At 42.0% G+C, this 12,117-nt stretch overlaps 1 protein-coding gene across 1 annotated transcript in view; it reads right to left on the bottom strand.

Moving 5' to 3' along the window:
• Nucleotides 1-12,117, bottom strand: part of LOC141097756 (alpha-crystallin B chain) — a 57,723-nt gene that overhangs the window by 5,917 nt on the left and 39,689 nt on the right. The gene's annotated exons all lie outside the window — the stretch shown is intronic.

A 12,117-nucleotide genomic window follows, 5' to 3' on the forward strand; every position in this document is an offset into this window, starting at 1 on the left:
TCCATTTTTTTTGTTTCATTTTTACGCCATTCATTGTGCGGTACAATTGACCTGGTAATCTGATTCCCCAGATGAGTACAATTGCAGTGATACCAAACTTTTTTGAAAAATTATTATTATTTTAGAACTTTTATTTTTTTTTTACTATTTTAGTGGTTTAAACAAATTTTTGAAAATGAAAAATATAATGGGTTGTGTCAATATTTTCTGAGACCCGTACCTTTTTATTTGAGGGCTTGTGTTTTGCATGCCAAGCTATAGTTTTTATTGGCAATATTTAATCACTTTACATTGTATTCCTGGGAGCAGTTCGGCAGCCAAAAAAATGGCAATTTTGAGTTTTTGGATTTTGTTATTTTATAGTTTAATTTCAGATTTTCATAGACAAACTTTATGGACACTGTTATATTGAACAAGTATTATTTTTAATTTAATCTCTTTATTTTTGGATGTAGAAAAGGGGGAGGGTGTGATTCAAACTTGATTTTTTTTATATATTTTCAGAAACCATCTATATTACATTTTCCTATATTTTTCGTTCTATATTTGTAGCATTACTTATGTTACAGTATATATTGCATTGCTTCAACATTGCAGTATATGCTAATAGTTATGGATCTTCTATGAACCACACTTTTTTTTCATCTTAGTGGTAAACATTTTTTTCTGAAATTGGTCACCGTTTTCTGAGGTCCGTATTTTTTACATTTTTATTGGTATTTGTGCCTTTTTGATAGCTTTTTATCTCATTTTTTTTGCAGTTTTGAGGAGCAGAGACTGAAAAAATTCTGTTTTTTTATGGATTAAATCATTTGCTATTTTTTGATCTGACATTTTGCACATGGCAGTACCGAACATGTTTATTTTTTATTAAAGGAGCGATTTATACTTTTATATATTTTTTTCTAAACTTTTTTTTCTATTTTTACCTATAAGTCTCCTTAGGGGACTTGAACCTTCGATCGTTTGATCTCATACTATAAAATGAAATATCTCAGTGTTGCAGTATACTGCATAGTGAAGTCACTGTTCTTCCATGAAGTCCTGCCTGTGGCTGAGCTTCATTGAAGGACCAAGATGGCAGTGACGGTGGCCTTCCAAAGTAATTCATCAGCTACATCTCAGATGGCCAATGGAAGCTGGTGGCAATGGCGTCATTTAGATGCCAATGTCAGAGATGCGATTGGAGCTCGGATACACATGCAAGCTATGTAATATACAAAGGCTTGTGGAGAGAGCGCAGCTCCTGAGCTCTCTCCAAAGGTTAATGCAGCACAGGATACTATTCCTCAGTCTAACCCTATGGAATTGACCATTGTGATGTCTAGCGGTTACCGCCATTAGATCCGTGTGTTCAGCATGAGCAGTATATGCACAGAGAGCTGCATTACACGGATATAAAAAAAGTTCAATTTTTATTATAATACAATATAAAATATAAATTAGAATACAATATAAAATATAAATGTGACATAACGACTTTCAGGAGTAGACAGAAGCACCAGGGTTAACACTCATTAGTATAACAGTATTGCACATGTCCCGCATTTTCATCGTCTTAATCCTCAACAATTTTTTTAGGTTGTGTGTATCATATTTATTAATGTGTCTCTTTTGAAGTGATCTTTATATAAGACCTGAGATAATTACAACTATTATACCAGTGCAAACCAAATTATTCAGCTTTATTAGCAAAATTTGCCAACTTTCTGATGTTTGCAATAAAACAATGGAAATCGCTCGACACAACTAATATAACCAGTGCTTTCTCCAAATTCAGCACAAAATGCTAAATTTACTCGTTCAGGATTATTCAGTATCTTAGTAGATCTCCTCTAGCTGTTATAACTAGAGTTGAGTGAATTTGTTCAGGTTCCCTCTTATTCGGCAAACTATAGCACTTACCGAATAAGCTGCAGGGGGAATTCGGATTCCTGGACGGCTGATCAGCTGATTGGCGCCACAGCTGCATGTGTCGCGGCTGTGTCACAGTTACAGCACATGCATGGAGAGCCTGTTTGTTGGGCTCTCCATACATGTGCTGTGACTGTGACACAGCCGCGACACATGCAGCTGTGGCGCCGATCAGCTGATCAGCCATCCAGGAATCCGAATTCCCCCTGCAGCTTATTCTGTAAGCGCTACAGCTTGCCGAATGAGAGGGAACCCGAACAAATTCACTTAACTCTAGTTATGACCTGCTTCCCCTCTGGCTGTTAGGACCTGCTTCCCCTCTGGCTGTTATGACTTGCTTCCCCTCTGGCTGTTATGACTTGCTTCCCCTCTGGCTGTTATGACTTGCTTCCCCTCTGGCTGGTATGACCTGCTGCCCCTCTGGCTCTTATCACCTGATGCAAAAATTATGCATAGCCAGACACCAGTGTCTTGATTCCTGAGTAACCTTAGCCAATATCTCATGTAAAATGGTCTCCAGGCCAATAATATCTGTGGGTGGTCCAAAAAGTTAAGAGAAGAGATTGCCTTGCAGAACCAAGAAGAAAGACACAAAGCCATTGAATGATCCCAGAGATCCAGCTGGAAGCAGAGGCACAAATTTAATCTGGAAGTTACAGAATAAACCAATGGTGGTAATGGATAATGTACAGCATTGGATAGTACAGAGTAAGTGCTCATAGATCCTTTAGGCCAGGACAACCCCTTAATATTTGCTTTATTAGGGGATATAGATGTCATAGGGGACCCCCAGAGTGTAGAGCCGCTATAAAAACAGCTCTCAATTTGCATAGGGCTGTTGTGATTAGATCACCCCTTTAACACTTTCATACAGTGAATCCCTAGTGTTAGTATTTGGTGACCCTGTGGTCACCCTTCACTCCCCCTGGAGGTCAATAGTGGGTTTTTTTTATTATCTTATTACATTGGCAGCTGTTTAAAAAAAAATAGTAAAAGTTGAACAACTTGTACAAGTTTGGCTCAATGTGCCAGATCTTGGCAGGAAACAATGTCTCCTCTGTTGCCCGTGTTTATTTCTGTTCCCGCAGCGCATTCCAAGTGGAGAAACATCCCAAGGTCGTGTGATCACTTTAGTTTCCCTGAGAAGTTTGTCATTTTCACACGTAGGGAAACATACAATGTCCGTATAATTGCAAACAAGAACCTCAGTTGCATGCTATATGCAGGGTGGTACCACACCGTGGTGGTCCACCCACAATTACAATATACACCAACTCCAAAGAAATGGAAACATTTAGGAGAATAAGGAGTGCACCGGTGAATAAAAAGTTCAATTTTTATTAGAATACAATATAAAATATAAATGTGACATAACGACTTTCAGGAGTAGACAGAAACACCAGGGTTAGCCCTCATTAGTAGAACAGTGTTGCACATGGCCCGTGCATCAAAATCACCAAGGGTGCTCCCACCCCGACAGCGCCGTTTCGCAAATGCTTCTTCTGTGGGGGCGTGCTCCCATGCTCCTTTTCTCTTTTGTTCCTATAGCTTGATCATGTTAAATTTTTTTTAATTTATTTATGCGTTTAATCTTCAATAAAGATTTCTTTGAATCTTTATATCTTTTGCGTTTTCATTGTTTTAATCCTCAATCATTTTTGTGTGTATCATTTATAGGAATGGACGCTTTTGTGCTATAACAGATTTCTGAGACAAATATGCAGAAAATGTGGTCACCGTTCCAGCCGCTGGCTTCGAGCATTATTATTATTATTATTATTATTTATTGTTATAGCGCCATTTATTCCATGGCGCTTTACATGTGAGGGGGGTATACATAAAAACAAGTACAATAGTCTTAAACAATACAAGTCATAACTGGTACAGGAGGAGAGAGGACCCTGCCCGCGAGGGCTCACAATCTTCAAGGGATGGGTGATAATACAGTAGGCGAGGGTAGAGCTGGTCGTGCAGCGGTTTGGTCGATCGGTGGTTACTGCAGGTTATAGGCTTGTCGGAAGAGGTGGGTCTTCAGGCTCTTTTTGAAGGTTTCGATGGTAGGTGAGAGTCTGATATGTTGTGGTAGAGAGTTCCAGAGTAGGGGAGATGCGCGAGAGAAATCTTGTATGCGATTGTGGGAAGAGGAGATAAGAGGGGAGTAGAGAAGGAGATCTTGTGAGGATCGGAGGTTGCGTGCAGGAAAGTACCGGGAGACGAGGTCACAGATGTATGGAGGAGACAAGTTGTGGATGGCTTTGTATGTCATGGTTAGGGTTTTGTAATGGAGTCTCTGGGCAATTGGGAGCCAGTGAAGGGATTGACAGAGGGGAGAAGCTGGGGAATAGCGGGGGGACAGGTGGATTAGTCGGGCAGCAGAGTTTAGAATAGATTGGAGGGGTGCGAGAGTGTTTGAGGGGAGGCCGCAGAGCATGAGGTTGCAGTAGTCAAGGCGAGAGATGATGAGGGCATGGACTAGGGTTTTTGCAGATTCTTGGGTGAGGAATGAACGGATGCGTGAAATATTTTTGAGTTGAAGTCGGCAGGAAGTGGAAAGGGTTTGGATATGTGGTTTGAAGGAGAGATCAGCATCAAGGATTACTCCGAGGCAGCGAGCTTGTGGGACTGGGGAGAGTGGGCAGTCATTTACTGTAATTGATAGGTTCGTAGGGGGGGTCACGTGAGATGGGGGAAAGATGATGAATTCTGTTTTGTCCATGTTGAGTTTCAGATATCTAGTGGAGAAGAAGGATGAAATAGTGGACAGACATTGAGGGATTCTGGTTAGTAGGGAGGTGATATCTGGTCCAGAGATGTAGATCTGTGTGTCATCAGCATAAAGATGATACTGAAAGCCATGAGATTCTATGAGCTGTCCCAGGCCAAAGGTGTAAATAGAGAACAGCAGGGGCCCTAGGACTGAACCTTGTGGGACTCCGACAGATAGGGGGCGAGGTGAGGAGGTGGTGTGTGAGTGGGAGACGCTGAATGTCCGGTCTGTTAGGTATGATGAGATCCAGGAGAGGGCCAAGTCTGTGATGCCGAGGGATGAGAGGGTCTGTAATAATAGGGAATGGTCCACTGTGTCAAAGGCAGCCGACAGGTCCAGGAGGAGGAGGACAGAGTAATGTCGCTTGCTCTTGGCAGTTAAGAGGTCATTGGTGACCTTAGTAAGGGCAGTTTCAGTGGAGTGGTGTGACCGGAAGCCAGATTGTAAGCGGTCGAAGAGGGAGCAAGAAGAGAGATGGGAGGACAGTTCAAGGTAGACGTGTTGTTCCAGTAGCTTGGAGGCGTATGGGAGAAGTGATATAGGGCGATAGCTAGATACAGAGGATGGGTCAAGAGAGGGCTTTTTGAGGATAGGTGTGATGGAGGCATGTTTAAAGCTTGAGGGGAAAACACCAGTTGTTAGTGATAGGTTGAAGAGATGGGTTAGGGTTGGGATGAAGACTGTGGTGAGGTTTGGGATGAAGTGGGATGGGATCGGGTCGAGTGCACAGGTGGTGAGATGTGATCTTGAGAGTAGAGTGGAGAGTCGATCTTCTGTAATGGTGGAGAAGTTGGTTTTGAAGGTGGAGGGCTGGGAAGTCGGGAGGAAGGGCTCTGGGGGTTGTTGACCAAAACTGTCCCTGATGTTATCAATTTTCTGCTTGAAAAATGAGGCAAAGTCTTCAGCTGAGATGAGTGGGGAGGGAGGAGGTGCTGGGGGGCGGAGGAGAGAATTGAAGGTGTTGAATAACTGTTTAGGGTTGTGAGACAGGGAGGATATGAGAGATGAGAAGTAGGTTTGTTTAGCTGTGGCGAGTGTGGTCTTGAAAGTAGTGAGGGACTGTTTGAATGCGATGAAATGCTCGTTGGAGTGGGATCTTTTCCATCTGCGCTCAGCAGCCCTGGAAGCTCGCCTCAGCTCTTTGGTCAGGCTGGTGTGCCAGGGCTGTCTGTTGATTTTGCGAGTTTTGGTATGTGTAAGTGGGGCAGCGGATTCCAAAGCTACAGCTATTGTGGTGTTATATAGAGCGGATCGGACATTGTGCCAGAACGAACTATAAAGAGACAGGAATGTTAGATTCTTGCACAGGCTTTTTTATATATAGACCCTGGGCCGCAGCCATACACCTGTATATCGAGCTGTCACTTAATATATGCTGTGGCATCATTTGTTGATTTTTGCTTGATTTTTGGGAAACAAACCAGTGTGCCTCCTTGTAAACCTATCTAATTTATCCAGTAATGCTGACCTGTTCAATAGCACCTTGGAAGATTTTATCTTAACCGCTTACTGACCAGTGATGTACATTTTGGTCGCAGGTTGGGTGCTCGGAGTACAGAGCAGGCTCAGGTGTTGAGCCCGCATTATAGTGGGCAGATGCTGGTGTGCCGTAAAGCCAGTATCCGCCTATAACTACAGCGATTGGAGCTGCTCTCATTGCTTCTGTTTAGCCATTTAAATGCTGCTGTCAATCAATGTTGGCGGAATTTAGATGGCCTGCACTGGCGGTCCCATCAGCATCTTATCAGTGGTGGGACCCCCAGCAAGCCTCTGTATTACTTAGGCTCTGTTTCACATGTTCGTTTGTTTCTGTTTCTCTTCCATATCAACTTGGTACAGACCCCTTTAAAATGATATTAAAGACAACCTGACAGCTGATACATGCTGCTTGATCCACGGGCGGCACATATAAGACCATGGCTTCTCCCTGTTTGTGCCTGTAGCGAGAGACTTGTCAGTCACTAGCAGCGGGGCAATTCGGGAGAAGCCACCAGGGACCTGCCCATCCGACTAGTCTCCTCTGGGTCTCAGTCTCCGGCGGCTATTAAACTATGTTTCCAGTCTATGCTATGCATCTTCAGTGATACGCAACTTTAATAGAATTGTGCTGATGTATTGGCTTTACAGACAGGTATCTAGACTGAATGCCATCATGCTTATCAGATGGAAGCTTAATTAATTTTTTTTTCATGGGTTAATTAATTTTTTTTTCATGGGTTTCCTGCCTCTGGATGTAAACAGGAATTTTCTCATTTACTGACAGCAAATCTACTGAAAACAATATGAAACTAAAGGAAAAGTATAGTACAAAGCTGCAGATTCTTTTGTCATACAGGATTATAATGTTATTATAAAACGTGTTCAGAAGCAGCAGCAACATAAAAATGCAGCAGAAGTGAGCAGTGTAGATGTGATTCAGGCTCTGATATACAGTCATGGCCAAAAGTATTGACACCCCTGCAATTCTGTCAGATAATATTCAGTTTCTTCCTGAAAATGATTGCAAACACAAATTCTTTGGTATTATTATCTTCATTTAATTTGTCTTAAATGAATAAACACAAAAGAGAATGAAGCAAAAAGCAAAACATCGATCATTTCACACAAAACTCCAAAAATGGGCCAGACAAAAGTATTGGCACCCTCAGCCTAATACTTGGTTGCACAACCTTTAGCCAAAATAACTGCGACCAACTGCTTCCGGTAACCATCAATGAGTTTCTTACAATGCTCTGCTGGAATTTTAGACTATTCTTCTTTGGCAAACTACTCCAGGTCCCTGATATTTGAAGGGTGCCTTCTCCAAACTGCCATTTTTAGATCTCTCCACAGGTGTTCTATGGGATTCAGGTCTGGACTCATTGCTGGCCACCTTAGAAGTCTCCAGTGCTTTCTCTCAAACCATTTTCTAGTGCTTTTTGAAGTGTGTTTTGGGTTATTGTCCTGCTGGAAGACCCATGACCTCTGAGGTAGACCCAGCTTTCTCACACTGGGCCCTATATTATGCTGCAAAATTTGTTGGTAGTCTTCTGACTTCATAATGCCAAGCACACGGTCAAGCAGTCCAGTGCCAGAGGCAGCAAAGCAACCCCAAAACATCAGGGAACCTCCGCCATGTTTGACTGTAGGGACCGTGTACTTTTCTTTGAATGCCTCTTTTTTCTCCTGTAAACTCTATGTTGATGCTTTTGCCCTAAAAGCTCTACTTTTGTCTCATCTGACCAGAGAACATTCTTCCAAAATGTTTTAGGCTTTTTCAGGTAAGTTTTGGCAAACTCCAGCTTGGCTTTTTTATGTCTCGGGGTAAGAAGTGGAGTCTTCCTGGGTCTCCTACCATACAGTCCCTTTTCATTCAGATGCTGACGGATAGTACGGGTTGACACCGTTGTACCCTCGGACTGCAGGGCAGCTTGAACTTGTTTGGATGTTAGTGGAGCTTCTTTATCCAACATCCGCACAATCTTGCATTGAAATCTCTTGTCAATTTTTCTTTTCCGGCCACATCTAGAGAGGTTAGCCACAGTGCCATGGGCTTTAAACTTCTTGATGACACTGCGCATGGTAGACACAGGAACATTCTGGTCTTTGGAGATGGACTTGTAGCCTTGATATTGCTCATGCTTCCTCACAATTTGGTTTCTCAAGTCCTCAGACAGTTCTTTGGTCTTCTTTCGTTTCTCCATGCTCAATGTGGTACACACAAGGACACAGGACAGAGGTTGAGTCAACTTTAATCCATGTCAACTGGCTGCAAGTGTGATTTAGTTATTGCTAACACCTGTTAGGTGCCACAGGTAAGTTATAGGTGCTGTTAATTACACAAATTAGAGAAGCATCACATGATTTTTCGAACAGTGCCAATACTTTTGTCCACCCTCTTTGTTATGTTTGGTGTGGAATTATATCCAATTTGGCTTTAGGACAATTCTTTTTGTGTTTTTTCATTTAAGACAAATTAAATGAAGATAATAATACCAAAGAATTTGTGTTTGCAATCATTTTCAGGAAGAAACTGAGTATTATCTGACAGAATTGCAGGGGTGTCAATACTTTTGGCCATGACTGTAACATAAATCTTGTACAGCAGAAATGACCAGTGTAGATGTGATTCAGGCTCTGATGCAACAAATATACAGCAGAACTGAGCAGTGTAGATGTGATTCAGGCTCTGATACAACATATATTGAACAGTAGAACTGTGCAGTGTAGATGTGATTCAGGCTCTGGTACAACAGAAATATTAGACAGCAGAACTGCGCAGTGTAGATGTCATTCAGGCTTTGATACAACATAGATATTATACAGTATAACTGAGCAGTGTGGATGTGATTCAGGCCCTGATACAACATAAATATTGTGCAGCAGAACAGAGCAGCCCTCTTTGGAAGAATCACATATGCAAAATGGCGCTGTCGGGGTAGGAGAACGCAGCACCCAGGAATCATGCACATGCCACTTTGTAAGTACTATCTTTGAACCTTGGAAAAACTTTATTTCCCCACACACTCTATGCTTTTTTTGCACTATGCTCTACCTTGTGACCTGCACCAGTCACTTTTAAAACACAGCTCTACATATTTGCTGGGATATTTATAGTGGCAATTTAGTGGTCCACATTATTACATACACACTTTGCACTTTATATTTATATTGTGGATCACTTATGCTTTATACTCTTGAGATTTACACAGCAAACGGACATTACATTCTCCATATATTCTGAGTGCAGTCTGCAATATTTTCACATTCTTTGCTTTGAATAAGCATCAGAGTCATAATTGTGCAACCATGGTCATCAGGTACGGACTGGAGCTAAAATTCAGCCCTGACATTTGAAATCACACAGGCCCATGCTGTCCCCGTCCTCAAGCATCAGATGGGAATATAATACTAATATTACCCTGGATGGAGGAAAGCAAGATTTACTACAAGACCAATATTTCTAATGATACCTCTGTTACAACTCTTAGCAGTATGGGTATCTTGAGAACACCGATTCTGTTAACAACATAGCAGACAAGGTGGCCCACCACCAGACAGGCCCTTCTGGCATTTGCCAGATGGTCAGTCCGGCCCTGATGGTCATTCTTAATGATTAATTTCCGTGTTAGCATGCTTCCTCGTGTTCCATAGCTTGAATTTTTTTTAAAAATTTTCTTTTACAATGTCATAGTAATAATAAAGATTTCATTTTTAATCTTAGAAACTTGCGATTTACCGTCTTTCCTCACTTCACTACCTAAAGAAATATTAGCCAGCAGAACTGTGCAGTGTAGATGTGTTTCAGGCTCTTATACAGCATAAATATGCAGCAGTACTGAGCAGTGTACGTTTGATTCAGGCTCTGATACAACATAAATATTATGCAGCAGAACTGAGCAGTGTAGATGTGATTCAGGCTCTGATACAACATAAATATTATTAGCAACAAAAATCCCATAGGTGAAATAAATGGTGTGGATACAAGGGACAACCCTGCTCCAACACCATAAACATAAGCTCTGCAACTGATATGAAAAACCAGGAGGAGCAAAAAGAGCATAAAGTCACATAATTGTAATAAAATATCAAAATTCTTTATTTAAATATCAACAATGCAATACAGATCATAATGAGGTGCTCATGAATAAATATGGACATATATCCCAGGGAAAACCCCCTCAAACTCCCCAAGTTGGAAAAAACCCGGCAAGTATACAAAAAATATATATATAGATATAGCACGACGCCCCAAAAAGGGTCCTATTACCATATTAGTCACCAGAGCACTGAGTCATATCAAATCAGTAACAGAAATGGGGCTTTAGTGCTACCTATTATAAGAGCATAGTGGCAATAGATCATAGAAAATGCTCATAAAGTTTTCACAAGAAGCCATGTGGCAACTTACCAGGAAGGGGAGAAGAGGGAGAGCCCAGCGTAGGTACCCCCGACGCGCGTTTCGCGACGTCCCCCGTCGCTTTATCAAGGAGGCGATAACGCTAAGTGTCCCAGTAGGGCCTTAAAATAACCCCTAACCCCGATCATGTGACCGATATCGGCCAATCACAATGGCTGTAATATTATTGTAGGAACTCGAGGATTCTGATAGCGTGGGGCAATGAACAGACAGAAGCGGGTTACTTTAGTGCAATAGTGTATTTTATAACAGCAGTGACACCCAAAAACAATATGCTGATAACCTGAAATGAGACAAGTCCTAAAGCTATATAGCAATTCAGTAAAGTTCCTAAAACAGAGTCCTCATAAACATGTGATCCCAGGTGAGTGTAACACTCAGGTGATGTGGTGCAGTTCACAACGTAGTGATGCAGAGAGAGTCCAATCAGGTATGTAGCAAGCACAGGGAAGTCCAGAACAAGTCTATAGGTAAATCCCAGATGCAGCAAGAGCACAGGAAAGTCCAAAAGCTGATTCACCCGTTGATCCCTGGAGCTGCATGAACACAAGTGAGTCCAGAAACAGGTTCACATTAAGGCATACGGTAGGTGATAGTTCCAACTGCTCTCATTGAGGAAGAGTGAAGGGTTAAGAACCACACATAGTTCAGGAACACAGTTCTTACCAAATACCATGAACCAAGGGTTAAGTTCCAAAGAAGATCGCAGCTTTCCTACAGAGAACAGAGAATGCCCAGAGCCACAGCAGAAGCACACTCAGAAACCAGCAGCACAGCTGAAGGAAGCAGAATACTCCAGCAAGGAAAGGTAGCACCTGAGCCGGTTTTATACACATGAACAGGAAGTAGGGCACACAAAAACAGCAACCTCCATCTTAACAAAGGGCAAATTCATTCACAAGGTGATTTAGAAAACCCGGAATACTGACAATGGCGCTTGCGGCGCATGCGCCATGACGTCTGCAGGTCCTGCCCTGCAGCCTGGCGTCAGACACAGTGTGCACGCGCCGGGAAGACCCAGAGCAGTGCACACCATGTAAAGAGACACCGGCCACAGCGCGGAACCGCAGATAGCATGGCGATGCGCTCGGCCATGAGGGCACAAGATAGTAAGGATGTAGGCACAATACCACTGATCAAGGAGAGAGAGGGAATTACAGTAATATATTTAATGGCCTTCTACCACCATGTAGGTCTATATGCCAGAGTAAAATTCATCTCGATAAGATATATAATTTAACCCTCTATCTTCCTACAAAAAATGGAAACCACCACAATGAAAAATAATATGACACATATGCAATGGGATCATTAATATAATGCAGACTCAATAAGCATATAATAGTGCCCATGGGTATACACAAAAGGAAATGAATACATTCAATGAACCTATAAACAATTCCATACAACATCCTAATTTAAGTGCACCCCAAATACAAAAGCCTACATCCCCATATTTACATAGAACATGGGGAAAGCATATAATCAGTTGACAAAATACATAATAAATTCCATAAGGTGTTTGATTGCAGTAGAT

Source organism: Dendrobates tinctorius, unplaced genomic scaffold, assembly GCF_039654945.1.
Source record: "Dendrobates tinctorius isolate UK_male_01 unplaced genomic scaffold, ASM3965494v1 ptg000086l, whole genome shotgun sequence".
Lineage (NCBI taxonomy): Eukaryota > Metazoa > Chordata > Amphibia > Anura > Dendrobatidae > Dendrobates > Dendrobates tinctorius.